We start from the raw sequence: 12245 nt of genomic DNA on the forward strand, positions 1-12245 counted from the left end.
GAAGGAGCCTGAGCTGAGGAAGCTATTCCCTATCCATTCATGGCATATTAAGTGTTTAAATGAAAATAAAAGACCTCTGGACTGTAAAAATGTTTCTCTTCATTGAGTAGAAGTGTGGTGTCTCCTTCTCCAAAGAAATATTTAAAACAAATTTGAATTTTGTCCTAATTCATTCTGTAATTTACTATTCAAATTTAGTGTATTTCTTGCTGAAAGATGTGAGGTGGCTTATTGTGCAACAAATTACTCAATTGGTTAGAAAACAACCAGATATTAATTATGAAATATTTGTAGTGATTTGAAAATAGTCCCTCCAAATCATCATGGAAGCTCTAAAATAATTTTCAAAAAGAAAAAAACATAGTTCAGAGATCCTAAAGCCTAGCTCTTGAGTAAGAAGATGAGGCTAGAGAAATACAGAGGACAGGTCGAGGTTGTCTTTGCACACAACATAGTAGGGAAGGTGCCAGCTATAGGAAACCATCAAAGACTTTTGATCAAGGGACTTCAGATTTTGTCTAAATATATCACACCAGCTGTTATGTGAAAGAAGATTTTGCAAGGCACAGGATAAGAGGCAGAAAAACTAGTTGATAAACTATTGCAATAATCTAATGGGTAAACTCATGAAGGTTTCTATCAAGATAGTTGTGCTAAGTATGGCAAGAACGAAATCGATCCGAGAAAATTTTAGAAAGCAAAATATTTGACACTTGGTGATTAATTCAGGTACAGTAGAAATCTGAATCAAGGATGACTCTATTATTTCTAGTTTCTAATTTAAGTGGGTAGCAGCTGAAACCACTGAGTATGGGGAATGCAGATGATGGGAAAATTCAGTGGTAGGTGAAGGAAGAATTAGTGAATTTAGTTTGAAATGTACAGTTTGTGTTGCCTATTGCGTATGAAATATCTAAGAAGAAATATCAGCCTCTATCCAGAAGTGATTTCTTTCTCTGATACCATTATTACATGCATACTCTTCTACTATTTACCAAAAACTTTCTTATATGCACAATGTACATTTGGGTCTAGTTTTTCTTGCTGGATTGCAAACTTGATTATAGGAGGCATATTGTGTAATTTATTTTTATAAGCTCCAGAGTGCCTGTATAGCACAAAGCCTTGCATGTAATTGGTGCTTGATTTATGTAATGAGTTAAAAGATGGCTAGAAGGATAAATGCATGGATGGATGCATGGATGGATGGTTGGATGGATAGATGGATGGTTGTGTGGGTGGATGGATGGATGGATGCATGGATGGGTGGGTGGATGCATGGATGGATGGATGAATGGATCATGGATGATCGTGGATGGATGGACGGTTGCATGGATGGATGGATGGAAGAGGGATCAGGGATCATGGATGGATAGATGAATGCATGGACAAATGGAGTAATGACTTCAAGTTGACTCTAGAGATGTAAGGTGACAGAAAAAAATATGAAAAATGAAGCCCAAGTAATAGAATTTAAACCGATATTTGCTACCAGAAAATACGAGTTTTGTTTTATGTTTTTTTAAATTTATAAGCTGGATGTTTTTCAGGGAATTAAATTTATCAAAGAATCAGAAAAAAAGAGTAGTCTTAAATTATAAAGTAAGATAGATTTATGTAGCTGCTAGGAAGCATTTATACTTATGAAACACATTAAGGATGAAGCAACATGATTAGCAGTGTTAATAGTACTGAAGGTGATTTCTATGGTAACTCAGTATATCAATTCTGTGCACATTATTATTTCAAAAGATAATTTTTCAAACTACAATCTCATAGCCTGTAAAAATTAAAATATCCATTAAACAGCTCAATTACCTCTGCTGTTTAATGGGTAGCTAGGTTTCCATTAAGGATTCATGTTCAGTTCATTCTTGTTGATGATTTCCCTCTTGTACTTCTTCACCCTCCTGCAGCTTCAGATGACACCCGTGACAGCTCCCTTTCTAGCATGAAGGTACATTTCATAATTATTATTATTACAGATATTATGTTTGACCTGATTGTCTGTAGGAAATGAACTGCTCACCTTTTAGAATCAATAGCCATTTAATACATCAGCAAAGTAATTAGCTAAAGAGCAGCCCAATACCCTGAGGCTAATCATCCACCTCTAAAAGGTAGATAATTTATTCCCTCTCTACTAGTGAAGTGAGCCCCAGTATTATTTACAGAGAGAAATTCTTAGATTTCCCATCAATTAATTTCAACTGTTGTCCTTTAGAGTCCAAGTTAGTATTTCAAGTGAAAGCACATCCCACCCTCCTTCCCAACACAACCACCTTTAGAACAACTTGGGCTTGAATTTTCTACACTCTTTGACCTTGAACAAATTTCCTAATATCTCTGAGCTGGTATTCGTATCCATAATATAATCTTGTAAGGTTATTGTGTGTGTTCATGAGGCAATACGTGCAAAGACCAGCATACAGAAATGATCCATCAGTATCACCTTCACTAAAGATGGATTGTGAAATTAAATCTACCGAGACAGACTTTCCCTCATGGAAGCAGTGCCATTCCACCACGGAATTTAGTTGATGCAATTTCCTGGTTTCTGATTTCCACCGGCAGCACAAACATAAAGTCTTCTAGCCTGGGTTGGTTCTGGAAACATCAACCAAAGCTCCTCACGGATACAGACAGTCTACTTCCACCCCACGCAATTCTCCCCTGCCCACCAAAGAACATACATTTAAAAAAGACCAGAGTCAGGTCACGGTTACACGGCGGCAACTGCGGCAAAGCGAGAGCCTGGAGACCTGAGCCGACACTGGGGGCTGTCCGCCCGCCCCGCATTCTCTCGAGGAGTCGTTGTATCAGAGTAAGATGGACGGTAGCTTTGATTGTGAGTGTGCTGAGCTGGAGCCACCTGATCACTAACACAAGACATCTTCTGTTAAGCAACAGCCGCCAGGGCTTCCTGTTGAAATATACGGCAACAAAGGAAGCAAAGAAGCAAAACGGAAATGGTGCCTACCAGCTCCTTAGAACGACACTGCTCAGAACTAGTGAGGAGAATGTTCATAGAAGCCTGTTGTGTGCATATTTATTCACATGTTTGTTAAATGTCAAATCATTTAGCACAGTAATATGAGTGCATAATATGTCATTTCATTCCGTTTGAGTTTCTTGAGTGTTATCTTTAAACGTCTGCAGAGTTGCTGCCCCTTTCTTGAACTATGAGTACTGCAATCTTTTTAATGATTGATAGGAGTAGAGTTTTTTGAGCTTTAAGTCTAAGGGGAACTCAACAGGCCTGTTTGGCATATGCAGTGAACATCAAGAAACCATCTTGCTGTGGAAGCATAATTATTTTTCTTCTCCCTTTTTGAAAAATCTTTCCTTTTGATGCCAGTTTCCTTGTTTACACAAGTTCAACAATTTGAAAGGAAAAGGCAAGAGTTAGGGTTTCAAAATGGCAGAGAAATTTGAAAGTTTCATGAACATTCATGGTTTTGATCTGGGTTCTAGGTTTGTGGACTTAAAACCAGTGGGTTGTGGAGGCAATGGCTTGGTTTTTTCTGCTGTAGACAATGACTGTGACAAAAGAGTGACCATCAAGAAAATTGTCCTTACTGATCCCCAGAGTGTCAACATGCTCTACATGAAATCAAAATTATTAGAAGACTTGACCATGATTACACTGTGAAAGTGTTTGAAATTCTTGGTCCCAGCAGAAGCCAATTAACAGATGATGTGGGCTCTCTTACAGAGCTGAACAGTGTTTACATTGCTCAGGAGTACATGGAGACAGACTTGGCTAATGTGCTGCAGTAGGGCCTTGTACTGGAAGAGCATGCCAGGCTGTTCATGTATCAGCTGCTACGGGGGCTCAAGTATATTCACTCTGCAAACGTACTGCACCGAGATCTCAAACCAGCTATTCTTTTCATCAGCACTGAAAACCTGGTGCTGAAGATACGTGACTTTGGTCTTGCACGGATCATGGATCCTCATTATTCCCATAAGCATCATCTTTCTGAAGGATTGATTACTAAATGATACAGATCTCCACATCATTTACCTTCTCATAATAATTATACTGAAGCCATTGACATGTGGGCTGCAGGCTGCATCTTTTCAAAATGCTGACTGGTAAAATACTTTTTGCAGGTGCACATGAACTTGAACAGATGCTGCTGATTTTAGAATCTGTTCTTGTTGCACATGAGGAAGATCGTCAGGAGCTTCTTAGCATAATTCCAGTTTACATTAGAAGTGACATGACTGAGCCACACAAACCTTTAACTCAGCTGCTTCCAGGAATTACTTGAGAAGCACTGGGTTTCCTGAAACAAATTTTGACATTTAGCCCCATGGATCAGTTAACAGCAGAAGTGCTCTCCCATCCTTACATGAGCATATATTCTTTTCCAATGGATGAGCTAATTTCAAGTCATCATTTTCATATTGAAGATAAAGTTGATGATGTTTTGCTTACAGATGAAACTCACAGTCACGTTTATAACTGGGAAAGGTACCATGATTGTCAGTTTTCAGAACATGATTGGCCTATACACAACAACTTTGATATTGATGAAGTTCAGCTTAATCCAAGATCTCTGTCTTATGTCACTGATGAAGAAGTACAATTTGATCCCTGAAAATATGTGGAGACTGGGAAAAGTATCTGGAGGATCCTGCTTTTGATACCAATTACTCTACTGAGCCTTATGAGCCAGATAATCATGAAAACAAATACTGTGATCTGGAGTGTAGCCATGTTTGTAACTACAAAACGAGGTCATCATCATATTTAGATAACTTAGTTTGGAGAGAGTTGAGTTAACCATTACTATGAACCCAGGCTTATCATAGATCTTTCCAACTGGAAAGAACAAAGCAACTAAAAAAATCTGATAAGAAAGGCAAGACAAAATGTGAAAGGAATTGATTGGTTAAAGCCCAGATAGCACTAGAGGAAGCATCAAAGCAATTGGCTGGAAAAGAAAAAGAAAAGAATCAGGGGTTTGACTTTGATTCCTTTATTGCAGTAACCATTCAACTTAGTTCCCAACATGAGCCTACTGATGTTGTGGATAAATTAAATGACTTGAATAGCTCAGTGTCCCAACTAGAATTGAAAAGTTTGATATCAAAGTCAGTAAACCAAGAAAAACAGGAAAAAGGAAAGGCAAATCTGGCTCAGTTAGAAGCCTTGTACCAACCTTCTTGGGACAACCAGTTTGTGAGTGGTGGGGACGACTGTTTTTTCATAAATCAGTTTTGTGAGGTAAGGAAGGATGAACAAGTTGAGAAGGAAAACGCTTGCACTAGTTACTTGGACAAGTTCTTTAGCAGGAAAGAAGATCCTGAAATGCTAGAGACTGAGCCAGTAGAGGATGGGAAGCTTGGGGAGAGAGGCAATGAGGAAGGATTTCTGAACAACAGTGGGAAGTTCCTCTCTAACAAGCAGCTCGAGTCCACAGGCATCTCGCAGTTTCACAGTCCAATTGGGTCACCATTTAAGTCAATACAGGCCACATGAACACCTTCTGCTATGAAATCTTCCCCCCAAATTCCTCATCAAACTTACAGCAGCATTCTGAAACATCTGAACTAAAACACTCAGCAGACATTTGTCTTTGTATTTTTCATGAAAAGCATTTTGTCTTTTTTTTATGACTAGTGTTTAAGTCACTTTTTACGTGAATCAAATGGTGTTATTTAGTAAGGATTTTATTAGTTGGTTTATCTTATTACTGGTTTTTAAAATGCAGACTTTTCTTCTACATGTGAGATGGTTTTCATTTTAACTGGCATGTTGTTTGCACACAAAATTAAAGAATAAAGCAAAATAATGCAACACAAGAGGAGACAAAAGAAATGCGCTAAGACAAGTAAAGAACATTCTCTCATAAAATGATGATCTGTTTTACAGGAAACAAACCTGGCCTTGAAATTTACACAACGAGACTCTACATAATTGCATGAAAATATCTATTTTTTTCCAAAAATATTTTTCACTCATGAGTGTTTTCAAGTTTTTCATACTGTACACATTTCTTAAAAGACATGATACCAGCAGCAATTGAAAATGAATGCTGAATTTGGTGCACATGTGTTATCTACCTCAAGGTAAGAAGAGTATGTAGCAAAACATATACCACCCAGTGCTTCACAATACACACTTCTATTTAGCCAGCGTTTATTGTAGTAAACTATTCTTAATAAGACTCACTCGCTGTTTATAAATGTTCTGGTATGCATTCTTTACAGTGAAGTGTTAATACATCACATCTTATTTATTTTAGCGTATCAGTATATTTTCTGTATTTAATTATAAAAATTAATTTGGTTTAAAAAATTTATTTGCAAATACACTTCTTCAGTTTGGCACTATGGTTTGTTGCCTACCTAGCTTAATATATAATGTCAGCTTATCCTAAGGCTGTCCACGTACTTAATTTACTTAAGTGTTCTTTTTAAGTAATGTGCTCACTGTATAGGAATTTGTATTTTGTAGGCGCTTCATCTATCTACCAAGAAAAATTAGGAATTGCTTTATTATAAAATGTTCCTAAAAGTCTTGTATTTATTTTTTTAAAAAAAGCCTAATGATTTGTGTGCATGGAAGTAATTAAGGTATATCATTATTGTAGTTTAAAAGTTGTACATGATAAGGTATTTTGTTTTTACTGTATGTTTTTACTGAATGATCTATTCCCCATCCCAAGACAAGCATGAATAAAATTAGGTTAGATGTAACATGTGGCATCACAGCCTCTTAGAATTTGTATCATCTATTTTATTTTATTGCATACTATCTGTATCTTCGGTTATCCTATTTGAAGAAAAAGAACAAATAAAACGTGGCCAGCAAAAAAACAAAACAAAAAAAAAAAAATACAAGACCAGAGTTGGTGAAAGAGAGAAACGCTAAGGATGGTAGGAAGTGAAATGGGTCACCTTGCAGATTTGACTGCTGTCCACGCAGACTGTGCTTCTCCTTTAGCCCGACACAGTGTAGTTTTCTCTTCACACCTCTCTGCCTGAATCGGTTCTATTTCATTATTCTTTAATAGCCAGTCCTGCTAAGCTGAACTCATCATCGTTTATAATAAACAATGTTGTCTATATCTTTATTCATTCTGAAAACTCCTATCAAGCAGCTACTTTGGGCCAGGCGATAACTAGTTATGGGTCCTGCCCTCCAGCACCTACCAGCGAGAGGGGAGAGCCTAGATGCGCACAGAAAAAGGACAATACAATACTGAGCACACTGCGGGATTAGAAACATAAGAGCTTTGCACCCGCTCACCGCTGTTACCACCTACAGCCACTCCCGCAAACTGAAGTTGGCTCAGTGAAGCGGTCACTTGCCAGCTATATAATCCGTCCTGCCTACTCTCAGCCAGCTGTTTCTCACTAAGCTCTGCTGTCTTTGATACCCTCTCTTTTCAACTAGAGCCTGCTGCCCTTGGCTTATCAGAGGCTACTCCCTACTGTCATCTCCAGCTCTGCCCACAGCACCTGCTTGTGCATTTGGCGTCTGCATGGACTGAATGTTTGTGTCCTGCCAAAATTCAAATGTCAGAATCCTAACCCCCCATGAGACAGTATTAAAAGGTGGGGCCTCCGGGAAGTGATTAGATCCTGAGGGTGAAGCCCTCATGGATGGGATTAGTGCCCTTATAAAAGGGACCCCAGAGACACCTCTTCTTTTCTGCCATGTGAGGATAAAGCAGGAAAGTGGCCATCTATGACCAGAAAGCAGGTTCTTACCACACCCCAAATCTCCCACTGCCTCTATCTCGGACTTCCCAGGTTCCAGACCTGTGAAAAATAAATGCTGGCTGTTTTAGCCACGCAGACTATGGTATTCTGGCAGCTTGCACTGCACAGGCTAAGACAGCACCTGTGCTTGGGTCAGTCGGGGTTCATGGCTTTCCTCTTGACCATTCCGCAGCTCCCTTCTCCTCACCCCTTCTTCCAGGACCAGGGTGCCAAAACACTCAGGCCACTCCACAAGCACTTAGAGGGTGCTGAGACACTTTAAGACATCTTGCAAGATCAAAACTATTTCCTTTTTTTTTCACTTTTAGTTTAGGTTCAGGGGTAGATGTGCAGGTTTGTTATGCGGGTAAACTCATGTCACCAGGGTTTGTTGTACACATTATTTGGTCACCCAGGTACTCAGCCTAGTACCCAACAGTTATTTTTCCTGATCCTCTCCCTCCTCCCACCCTCCGCCCTCAAAAGGCTCCATTGTGTGTTGTTCCCCTCTTTGTGCCTATGTGTTCTCATCATTTAGTTCCCATTTATAAGTGAGAACATGGGGTATTAGGTTTTCTGTTCTGTGTTAGTTTGCGAAGGATAATGGGCTCCAGCTCCAACCATGCTCCTGCAAAGGACATGATCTCATTCTTCTTCTGACATTTGCACTGATGGTGGGTTAAACTGCTGGTGTTTAGCAGGAATCAGACAATGACACCAAACAGTGCTAGAAGTCAGTGAGCTCAAAACTGAGGTTTAAAAAAAGCCAGTTTTACTTAAGCACTTCACTTTATTGATGAAGCTGTAACAATTATTAACTTTAAGTCTCAACCTTTGAGTACACATCTTTGTAATATTCTCTGTGACGAAATAGGAAGTATGTATGAGGCACTTCAGCTGCACAGGAAAGTTTAATGGTTGTACCACAGAAAAAAATATGTGATCATCTGAGTCTCAAGCTGTACTAACCACTTCTTTCATACAACACCATTTTTACTTAAAGAAATATTGCAAACTACCTATGGCTATTCAGAGTTGGGTCTTTAAGAGATATTTTTTTCCAAGATGAACCAAGAGAGCTTGTCACTTCAAGGAAAACAATGGACAGTATTTCTTGCTGATATAAAATCCAACCTTTCAAGCCAAAACTTAAATTTTAGAACATTCCAAAATAAAGATTTTCATGGTGAAGTCAGTAGTCCTTCTAACAATATAATTTTTTGATTCCACATAATGAAATGCATTGACATTTGGAAGATCTGCATTAGTTGGTGAACCAATGTTTTCCAAATAACCAATGCATGAAGGTTCAAAAGCACACATGGGTTATAAAGCTCCATCCAAAGTGAGATAACCCATTGGATTTGAATGTTATGGAGTATAAAATGATACTGGCAGGGTTTCAGACTTCATGCTGCAATTAGCCTTTAAGTAACTGTCACTGGCCCAATCTGGTATAGTATCAAAGAAAATATCCACAATTTTCTGAAAAGGCTATTGATATGAATATGTCCATTTTCTAACTGCATATATGTGTGAGACTGGGTTTTCTTTATATACTTCAATCAAAACAGCACATTGTAGCAGACTAAATGCAGAAATAGATATGAGAATCCAACTGCTTTCCTATTATGCCAGACATTAATTAGAAAAAGTGTATCACAACCACAAAAAAAGTAACACATGCCACTTTTTCCATTTCTTTTTTTGTTTTGTTTTGTTTGAGAAATTATAGCGTTTGTTTTTGTTTTTGTTTGTGGAGACAGTCTCACTCTTTAGCACAGGCTGCAGTGCAGTGACGCGATCTCAGCTCACTGCAACCGCTGCCTCCCAAGTTCAAGCGATTCTCCTGCCTCAGCCTCCCAAGTAGCTAGAACTATAGTCATCCGCCACCATGCCCCCCTAATTTTTGTATTTTTAGTAGAGATGGGGTTTTGCCATGTTGGCCAGGCTGGTCTGGAACTCCTGACCTCAGGTGATCCACCTGCCTCGGCCTCCCAAAGTGCTGGGATTGCAGGTGTGAGCCACCGCGCCTGACCTATAGGTATTTTTATTAAAAGGCATTATTTTTATGTCATATAATTGTCATTTTCATTTTTAAATGGATTTGATAAATACATATTTTTAACTTCTTAGATTTATTTCCTAACTTGGAAAATACAGATATCACCCACATAAACCCAAGTTCTTTGTGCCCTCAACAATTTTTTAAAATGTAAAGAGGATCTGAGACCAGGAACTTTGAGAACCACCATGATATGTGTCTCTGGCTTACCCCACCCATGAGACATTAGCGGGAAACGAGCTTCAGGGGGAGCCCAAGGAACACTGCAATCTTTCAGTAGTCAGGGAAGGCATCATAAAGAAGGCCCCTTATGAGCTGCCAGCCGAAGGATGTACAAATTATCTAAGGAGTTTGTGTTCTCCTTAGATAGCTCTCTAAAAGAGTGTAATAATGCCTGTTGATTAGTGTAATGGAAGAACTCTGAACCAAGAGTCATACAATAGGAAATTACTATTTTATAATATAAAGCCATTGATTTATCATCTATGGGTTTCCTGACCTATAAAATGTAGACATTTCTCAGCCTTCCTTGCACATCGGTGTGGCCACATGACTGCTACTTAGTTAATAAAGGCAGACAGCAAGTTATGTGCAACTTCGGCATCACACTAGGAAGCTGCTTACATCCACTTTCTCTTTCCCGCTTTTCACTGGCTGGAAAATGGCGACCGCTAGAGAAGACTGCCTGGACCCTGGGTATCTACTTGTTGATGATGGCAGAACCACCTAAGAAACCTGGTAACAAGGAGGCCTCAGGGAGCAATGCCACTTAATTTACCCTGGGCTATCTGGTTTGCTCTGGGCTGTTATGTGAGGGAGAAATAAATGTCTAGATTATTGAAATAACTTTTCTACGCATCTCTTTGGTGCAATTTTTGCTTCTACCAAAACTGATGCAGAGCTGAAGACAATTTCTTGATCCTCAACTAAGTAGCAAATATGTTGGTGTTTCTGCATTCACAAATTCAGCTCTCAGAAACTCAAAGACTAATTCATCATCAAGAAACAAAATCAATGTATATTATAACCCTGTCTAAAAGCACTGAGACAGGTATGATTTTCAGTTATTTTTCTGCAGGCATTTAATTACACCTTGACTGAACATGCAAATGTCCCCATTAGGATTGTTTCCTTTGCTAGTAAAATATTTTGCTCAGTTATAACCACTTCTTTTTTCTTGACATCATTTATTGCTCTGAATTAATAGAATCTGAATTCACTGATTGGGTGTATGTCAAGTTGAAAGCCCATATAGTTCAAAAGCAGGATAACCATTTTTCTTACAATTATATAGTTCATGAACACAGAGGCTTTGGATAATGTGTCACATAAGGTCACTCCTGAGACCAATACAAACTGAAATGGCAAGAGAAATAAGACAGAGGTGTAGAACAACAGGAATTTCTAAAGTTCAATGAAGTAGAAAAAACTTTGACTATAGACTTCAAACTGGCTTGTCATAAAAGACAATCCTTTTAGAGTCTCTGAACTAGAACAAGATTGGCAAGTAATATAAAAAGTAGAGTATGCCCACACAATCCAAAATTAGATGGAGAACTACCTGGTGCATTTGCTCTACAAAGACTTCTACATAAGAAGAAAATCTAAGATTTTTCTTTTTATTATAATTATTATTATTATTATTTGGAGACAGAGTCTTGCTCTGTCATCTAGGCTGAAGTGTAGTGGTGCGGTTTTGGCTCACTGCAACTGCCACCTCCCAGGTTCAAATGATTCTCCTGCCTCAGCCTCCTGAGTAGCTGGGATTACAGGCACCTACCACAACGCCCAGATAGTTTTTTGTATTTTCAGTAGAGACGGGGTTTCACCATGTTGACCAGGCTGGTCTTGAGCTCCTGACCTCAAGTGATCTGCCCACCTTGGCCTCCCAAAGTGCTGGGATTACAGGTATGAGCCACAGAAAATTTAAGGTTTTTCTTAATCCTTTTGAGAGTATCATCATTTTCTGTTTTGATATTAGAATCCATCATGATACCTTGGGCTCAAATCTCAGCTATCTTATTTAGGATCTTCTCTTTATCCTTAAAGTCCAACTAAATAGGTGGAAAAATGGAGAATGACTGCATATCATGATGAGATGGTATTAAACTTCCTCAGGCTGTGGTTGCATTTGTCGCTGGATGAGACAGGAGGGCACCCAGTGACATGGCCAATCCCAGTTGCCTGTGCTGCTCGATTTCCCCATGCAGGTCACATTATCCTGGAGTCCTCCACAGCAGCTGTTCCTCCCATTTGGGAAGCCAGGGAACCTCAGAGGACCTGCAAAATCATTCCCTCACACACCCAAAATCCTCATGTACACTGTTTCTCACACAATTTCAGGTGGTTAAGGGAGCTTCTGAAACCCATTCCTGCATCTTGAGCTTAGATGATTGCCAGGCCCCAGTCTCACTGGGTGGAAACCCTCAACCTTCATGCATAAAATTACCCTGCTCAGTAA

At 39.0% G+C, this 12245-nt stretch overlaps 1 pseudogene; it reads left to right on the forward strand.

The window, feature by feature from the left end:
- Nucleotides 1–3418: 3418 nt before the first annotated feature.
- On the forward strand, nt 3419–5566 carry LOC111521068 (annotated as a pseudogene).
- The last annotated feature ends 6679 nt before the right edge of the window (nt 5567–12245 follow it).

The sequence above is a fragment of the Piliocolobus tephrosceles genome, chromosome 7 (assembly GCF_002776525.5).
Source record: "Piliocolobus tephrosceles isolate RC106 chromosome 7, ASM277652v3, whole genome shotgun sequence".
Taxonomy (NCBI): Eukaryota; Metazoa; Chordata; class Mammalia; order Primates; family Cercopithecidae; genus Piliocolobus; species Piliocolobus tephrosceles.